The sequence below is a fragment of the Mauremys reevesii genome, linkage group 1 (genome assembly GCF_016161935.1).
Source record: "Mauremys reevesii isolate NIE-2019 linkage group 1, ASM1616193v1, whole genome shotgun sequence".
In the NCBI taxonomy this organism is placed as follows: Eukaryota; Metazoa; Chordata; order Testudines; family Geoemydidae; genus Mauremys; species Mauremys reevesii.
Window position 1 is genome coordinate 79,569,379 of NC_052623.1, and position 8,240 is coordinate 79,577,618.

Consider the following 8,240-nt stretch of genomic DNA (forward strand, 5'->3'; position numbering starts at 1 on the left):
GGCACCCCTATGAGAACCATCATGGAGATTAGTTATTTGGACACTCTGGCAGTGGACAGCATGATAGCAAGGATAGTTTCACACCACCTCATTCAGTATCAGTACAATGTAAGAACAGGTACACACAGAACAGTAACCTCAATTTAACATTCATCTTGTATGTATCTCGCTCCTCAGCTGTGCCCAGTGCTCACCATAAACAGCATTAAGAATCTGCTAAAAGTGAAACCTGACTGATAGAGCATTTCTGAGGGAATTCTGGCAGATAATCTGATAAATTTCATTCTGGCTCATACCAATACACCATTCTCTGCAGTACAAAAACTCCCTGTTCTTATGAGAGCTGGTAGGGAAGATAAAAGTAAACCACATAAGAAAGTTTGCTTAGCTATGCCTTCACCAAAAGAATCTTTAAATAATGTGCACACGTGCTTAAGGCATATCCATTAAAATATGATTTTTGTGTTAACTGTGTGGAAAAAATATGCCTGGCCTTTGAAACTACTACATTTTGAGTTGCTCCAAGGAATTACTTCTCACTAAGTAGTTATCTTACTCAAACTTTCTCATGGGCATTGACTCATAGTACTCATATCAAAATATAAAATCAACAGGAGGTGTAGGAAGCATAGTTCAGATAAGGTTTTGATGCTTATTAAAATGGCCAAAATTATACATGGTCAATAAAATCAAGACCACTGATGTATACATCTAATATACAAAGTTTTTGTACTGGAGAATGCACATGTAAGTGCCGGCATAATATTACAGGTTCAAAATGCTCTGAATCAGAGACTCAGGCTTTACTGTTTCCTCCCTGCAGTTACAGACTTTGAATGAGGTTCAGCCAAATGCATCCTGGAGTCAGCAAATGCAAACTGAATTAATGTAATACTCTCAGACTAGGGCAGAATTTCATCTCCCTATAACAGCAGATTGGTGTAATTTACATTGCTTTCCCACTTACTGACAAACTTATGCCTGATGTGTAACTTAAACATTCACTCACACCCCCTTGGCATATTGTTTTCATGCTGTTTAGACAGTAAACCAAAGAAACGACAAACATTGAAACAGCACTTAACCGGTTTTATAGTCTAGGAGAAATGGCTCCTGGATGCTTGAATTTGAGGCAATCTATAGGAAGGAAGGTCATCTAGAAAATTCTTCCCTCAGATCCCCATATCACTGTGTAAATAAAACTCCTGAAGTTCTGCTGCAAAACTGGAAGATGGGATAGGGTATGAGGGAATATGATCTAAGAAGACCTCGCAGGTAATCGATAGCATTTGCACTCTGTGGAGGAGTCCTTCTGGAATGAGGTGGGCAAGTGATGAAAGGTTGTAGTTAACCACTCAAATCCATCATCTAATCCCCTCTGACTGGGAGAGCAGAGTGCAGCAGCTACAAATTTACAGTAGTCCCAAAATTACAGAAGCCACAATGGGACTCACTTTCCACTCTGCTTCTGACCTTATGGACTTCCTTTGCACCATGTGTATTTACCACTTGTCTGGAGGTCATGTTTGCAATGTATTATAACATTGTGTTAGTAACAGAGGTACCACAAGAAGAACAAGGAGTACTTGTTAGAGTTTCTTATTCTTGAATTGTTGAGGGTGATTCAAAGGGAAAACTAGGAGGAGGGGCATAAAACTGGGCAATATAGATTGAAAATCAGGACAACTTTCCAAAGTGTGAGAATATATTAATTAGATAGAAACATCTTAATGGATGTAGTGGAAGTACTATAACTTGAGTCATTTAAAATGAGACTAAACAAGAGATAATCCTCAGTTTACAAGAGTATGTACAAAATAACCTAGTAAAAGATCTTTTCTGCAAGATGATGTCTAACTCAAATTACCAGTTCTAATTGTAGGGAGGAGTTGATATCCAACCATTGAGAAGAGGTGAGGAGAACTAAGAATTGTTCTGGACTGTTAATAAATGGTGATTCCATTTAAAGAGAGTGTTTTTATTAGAGATGTGCCCATGTCATACAGCTTAGAACTGAATCTGGAACCAAAGTTTCTCAAAAGTCTTGCTATTCAGAGCCAGGATTTGGATTTGGTTCATTCTCAGGAAAGAAGCAAGTCAAAAAACTAGGATCGAGCTTGCCCTAAGTTTTTGAGTGATGGTTCCAGGCTTTTGCTGCATATGCATCTCTGGTTTTGTTATTTGCATAGTTTCCAAAGATATTGCAAATTATATATGCAATTTCCTGTACATTCAAAATTCTATATTTTCATCTGAATTCCAGATAATAAATTGGATGAAACTATAAGGTGTGCAAGCTGGAGGATGTTCAGGGGAAATCTCACAGGATGATATCTATTTTCAAATGTTCACGAAATGCATATTGAACAAGTACATTTAAAAATATTTAAATATTTGATACTGAGGCATCATTAACCAGTTGCATTAAACAATGTGCCTTTACAAATTGAAAAAGTCGATGTTTCCTGAAACAGTAAAGTGGGAATGTTAGGTTGTAAATTTTAAAAGAAAAGTAGTATTTCAAAATTGTTCCGTCTGGTGGGCACCTAAACATAGTAGACACACCTGCCTTACCAGTAACCTGAAATGGTGCTAAAATTGAAATGCTGTCTTGGGACCTCCTGTATCTGAAGATGTTGGCCAAGATTTTCAAAAGTGGCTAATGATTTTGGGTACCCACAGGGGCGGCTCTAGGATTTCTGCCACCCCAAGCAGGGTGGCACGCCATGGGGGGCGCTCTGCCAGTCGCCGGTCCCGCGGCGCCGGTGGACCTCTCACAGACATGCCTGCGGAGGGTCCACTGGTCCCGCGGCTCTGGTGGACCTCCCGCAGGCATGCCTGCGGATGCTCCACCGGAGCCGCGGGACCAGCGGCCCCTCCGCAGGCACGTCTGCGGGAAGTCCACCAGCGCCGCGGGACCAGGAGCCGCCTGCCGCTGTCCTGCGGGACGCCGCCCCAAGCACGCGCTTGGCGCGCTGGGGTCTGGAGCCGGCCCTGGGTACCCAACCTGAGGCACCTTAAAGGGGCCTGATTTTCAGAGGGTGAATGCTTACCTTACTAGGACTTAAACACATGCTTTGCTGGATAGGGATGGATTAAAGCACATGGTTAAGTGCTTTGCTGAACTGGAGTATATATATCAGTCTGAATTAACTGAAGAGTTAATATCATCATGAAGAACAAGCTTGGAAGAGCAATGGGGGCTTTTACCAGTGACGTCAAGAGGAGCAGGCCTATGTGTTCAAAATAGCCAAACTGGAGTGCAAAACAATGGTATCTAAATCTGTAGCTAAGCACTTTAAAAAGTGACCTCTTTTACAGAGATGCTAAGTACACAGAGTTCCCCTTGATTTCATTAAGAGCTGCAGGTTTTCAGCACCTTTGAAAATCAGCCCACTGTTTAATTGCATAAACACGTATTTAGATGCCTAAATGTCTGTACACAGATTTGGAATTTTTGGCCCGGATAAATTATGTATATCTGTCTTTTCCTCTTCTTGATCATTATAGAGTCTCCTTAATATCACATTCCCCTTACTTGCCAGCTAATTAGCATTAGAGGAGTCACCTAAACTGAGACTGAAAGTTTTGAAATATGTGTCTGAGATACAGAAATAATCATGTTAGTTATAAGCTGGGGGATATAATACCTACACTCGGGATTTAGAGTCCTATATATAGTGTTTTGTCTTGTTTTGTAAAGAATGTGCCTGGAGAATCTTCATTTCAAAGAACAAAACAAAGGTAAAGACTTTGTTCTACTTCTATATGTTCCAAGAGTTAAGGCCCTGATTCAGCACATGTATAAGTCTAAGTAAATGAGTATTCACACTGAAATCAATAGGATTGCTCACACATTTAAAGTAAGGCACCCAATTAAGTACCTTGCTAAATTGGGGATGCTGTGTCTATAGATGTACAATGATCTGCAGAACTGAATCTACAGCATAAAAGTGCAAAATCGTTCTCTGTATTACATCAAATGTGAACAGAGTACAGACCACATTCTTTGTTAATCCAGAGAGTCAGAGCAATACCCCAGAATCACCCCTGTCTAGACAGAAGCAGGAATCCTTTTTAATCTAACTTATCTTGGGCCACCGAACAGTCGATGAAAGGCACCACTTCTAATGAATCAAAGTGGTGGTGGGGGGCTTGTTTTTCAGTTAATGAGTCATAGATATTTTAAAAAATGCAACTCAACGATGGAAAGCTATTAGATTTAGAGGAAGAATGAGAGAAAATAATGAGATTAGAAAGGTGAGCTATTTTTGTGACTATGAAAGGTTGTTATTTTAATTCAATATTTATCATATTATTGCAACTTTAAAATTGGGAATTTACAGAAAAGACGCTTAGATTTTAGATACCATCTGGCACATTCAGTTCAAGACAAGTACATTGGGAAAGTATGGGAAAGTAATGACATTAAAAATGAAAATATTTTTAAAAACACAGATTTTTTTAAATAAATACAAAATGTAGCAGGTGATAGAATTTTCAATTAAAGATTAGAAATTAACACATAACAGGCAAGATCCTACACCTCTTGAAATCACTGGAGTCCTGCCTTTGACTTCACTGGGAGTCAAAAATCATTGGGAGTCAAAATGAATATAGCACATGCATCAGAAGTAAAGAGAATTGTACGTAAATATAGAAGGCCAGATTATCTCCGTCAATGAGGTTGTTTTGAGCTCTGTAAGCATAAAGAGGATTTAAAGTAGCAGAATATGGCCACTGAAGAATTCCCCCAGTGCAGGGGATCTCTCCACTGGCAGAATGCTGGTGGAGAGAGCTCTGTTGAATGTGGCTTATCAGAGTTTTATTGGCTCTAGTACAGCTCTAATACATTCAGTTCTCCACTGGCATAAGTTAGAACTCTTTCACTCTAACTTGCACCAGACCCAAATAGCTCAGGATCAGGAAGACATAACTGGTGTCCTGATGGCTCACTATCTCCACTATGCCCACTCTCTCGTTGGGCAGGGTGAAAACTCTGCCCACAGACAAAATAAATATAGTAAATTTGGTTTATATTGTTATGTTGCATGATTTAGACATGCCATGCCATATCACCCTATATTTTGAGCTGCAGTAGCATCTGCCATATAATGATTTTAAACCACTTTCTGAAATATTATTATTACATCCGCTTAACAGATGGGTACATTGAGACATAAAAACAAGTGAAGTGACTGTCCACAGTTATAAAGCTACTTAATGGCAGGGACAGGAATGTGACACAAAAGTCCTGACTCTAGGGCAGTTGCTCTAACCTTCAGATATACCTTGTCCCACCTTAGTACAAAAAGAATAGGAGTACTTGTGGCACCTTAGAGACTAACAAATTTATTTGAGCATAAGCTTTCATGGGCTACAGCTCACTTCTTCGGATGCATAGAATGGAACACACAAACAGAAGGTATTTATACATACAGAGAACATGAAAAGGTGGAAGTATGCATACCAATTAAGAGGCCAATCAATTGAGATGAACTATCAGCAGCAGGAGAAAAAAAACCTTTGAGGTGATAATCGAGATGACCCATAGAAGGTGTGAGGAGAACTTAACATGGGGAAATAGATTCAATTAGTGTAATGACCCAACCATTCCCAGTCTCTGTTTAAACCTAAGTTAATTGTATCTAATTTGCATATTAATTTGAGTTCAGCCATCTCTCTTTTGAGTCTGTTTTTGAAGTTTTTTTGTTGCAAAATTGCCATCTTCAAGTCTGTCACTGAGTGGTTAGAGAGGTTGAAGTGTTCTCCCACTGGTTTTTGAATGTTATGATTCCTGATGTCAGATTTGTGTCCATTTATTCTTTTGCTCAGAGACTGTCTGGCTTGGCCAATGTACATGGCAGAGGGGCATTGCTGGCACATGATAGCATATATCACGTTGGTAGATGTGCAGGTGAACGAGCCCCTGATGGCGTGACTGATGTGATTAGGTCCTATGATGGTGTCACTTGAATAGATATGTGGACAGAATACAGAATATTTTCATGGAGAAACTGCTGTCTGTGTTTCTCTTCTTCCTGCAGGAAGTCATCAAGGGAAGCTTTGAACAGCTGCTGGATTTCTGAAGGGATCAGAACTGGTTCCCTTGTGTTCTGCAGGAACAGAAATTTGGGGATGCTGCTGGAAGGTGACTCCTAATTCAGAAATATTTCCTGAGTGCTTGCCAACAGCTGTGGAAACTCTGCAGGGAAATCAGTGGCTACACTCCCAAGTCCCAGTTACAGAAGCATTAGTGGATGTGTGCACAAGTGGTGCTCGTTTTCACTGATCTCAGAACTGTGCACAACACATCCAGCTGTAAACACTTTAGGGGTATTTTGGACTTCCAAAAGTAGTTTTAAATCCTCTTTATGAATTGCTTTCACACAGAACGTGGCTGGCCTTTGCCTGAGTGTGCAAAGGGGAGAAAAGAGGGAATGTGGAGCTTGCCACAAATACAGTCATTTTATTCACATGATATCAAGGAATGCACCCCACTGATGTCTGAAACGTTCTAGCCAGTCCAAAAGGATTGGAGAGAGCAGGAGATAGAACTATAGAGGAAAAAAAACCAAACCCCTCTGTGCTGGGTAGCAGAGTTGGCCAGCCATGATAAGCAATGTATGCTGCACCCTCTTAAGAAAAAGCTGGTGCAGGTCCACTGCCCGTGTTCCTTTGTCCCTACTGTACCTATGCAACAATGTTTCCCAGAGCTTGCACCATGCAGTGCAGTTCCGCATCATCCCCAACCATGGGCGCTAGGTTTGTATAATTTTTGGTGGTGCCCAGAACAGGTCCAAGCAGGGTCCCTTTGGAGGGGTCCTGTGCTTCAGGGGGACACAGGGTCAGGGCAGCTTGGGGGGTTAGGGGTGGCCTGGCACCAGCAGAAGTGAGCGACTTGGCCCCAGCCCACCCCACTCCCCCAGCTCCTGGCGTCACTCGGTGGTGGAAGCTGGAAAGAGGTGGCGGCTAGGGGGAAGGGGTGGAATGGGGGCAGGGTGAGGGCAGAGCAGGAGTGGGGGCTTGAGGAAGGGGTGGAATGGGGGAGGGGTGGAGCAGGGGCAGGAAGAGTCAAGGCAGGGACTTGGGGGAAGGGGTGGAGTGGGGAGTGGAGCGGAGTGGGGTGGCCTGGGGCCAGGTGGCTCACTGCTGCCAGTGCCAGGTCCCCTGCTAGCCCCCCAGGATGCCCTGGACCCTGCATCCCCCTGAGGCATTGCCTCCGCCCCCCAAGCAGTTGCCCTGGTCCGTCCTATGGATAGAATGACTCTGAAACTATAAGCCCAAGCACTGGTGAAGCCTGGCCCACGTTCCTGAATATTGGTGGAACACAGGCAGCATGGGCCCATATAACTCGCCGCTTATGTCTCCAACCCCAGCACAAGTTCGTATCTAATAGGTGTGAAAGTAGAATGAATTATGTTACAAAATAGATAGGATTAAAGAAATGCTGTCTGTACCTTTAAGGAAAGTCGCTGGAATGCTGGAGTCCAGGTGTCAGGAAAACAGACATTAACATAGAACAATTTGCACCGTTTAAGGGCAATTGGTGAAGCATTTGCCTTAGATCGATAGGAGTTAGTAAGGAAGTAGGATATGCATGCTATGCCCCAGGTGAATTTTGCTGTTTTCTCCTTTGTCCCTTTGTTTGATTCCCGCTCTTTCATCTGTATAAATAAGACTGTTTGGGTCTTGCATGGCCACTCACATTATCTGAATGTTATTGGCGGAGCGCTTTGCTAATAAAAACAGAGTGGTCTGACAAATTGTGAGTCTTGATTTTAACTTTGACATAGGCATGACTAAAGGACATCAGGAGGAGCCAAGATAAATACTAAATTCCTTTACAAAGCTGATATATTTTACAAAGATTGATGATGCCTGTTCACTCCATCTCATGTTGGATTGACACATAGTTATTTGCAAGGGTCACTTCTCTATCACTAAAAATCATTTAGGAACTATTAAATAGAAATAAAATCAGATGCCAAAACTTTGTCCGTATTTAAGAAATTAGATTCTGCAAGTTATTTACTTGTTATTGAATTCAATCAAACAAAAATAATGTATCAATTCTACATAAAGAGTTTAAAAGTGAAATACTATAATTAAATTAAACACTAATTGCTGAAACTTATTTTTTTTCATTATCTATATGAAAACTGTGCTCCTTTTTTAAAGCTACATTATATAATTTTACAAGAGCTCTCTCTTGTGGACATAAAAGTTTCTGCATTGTA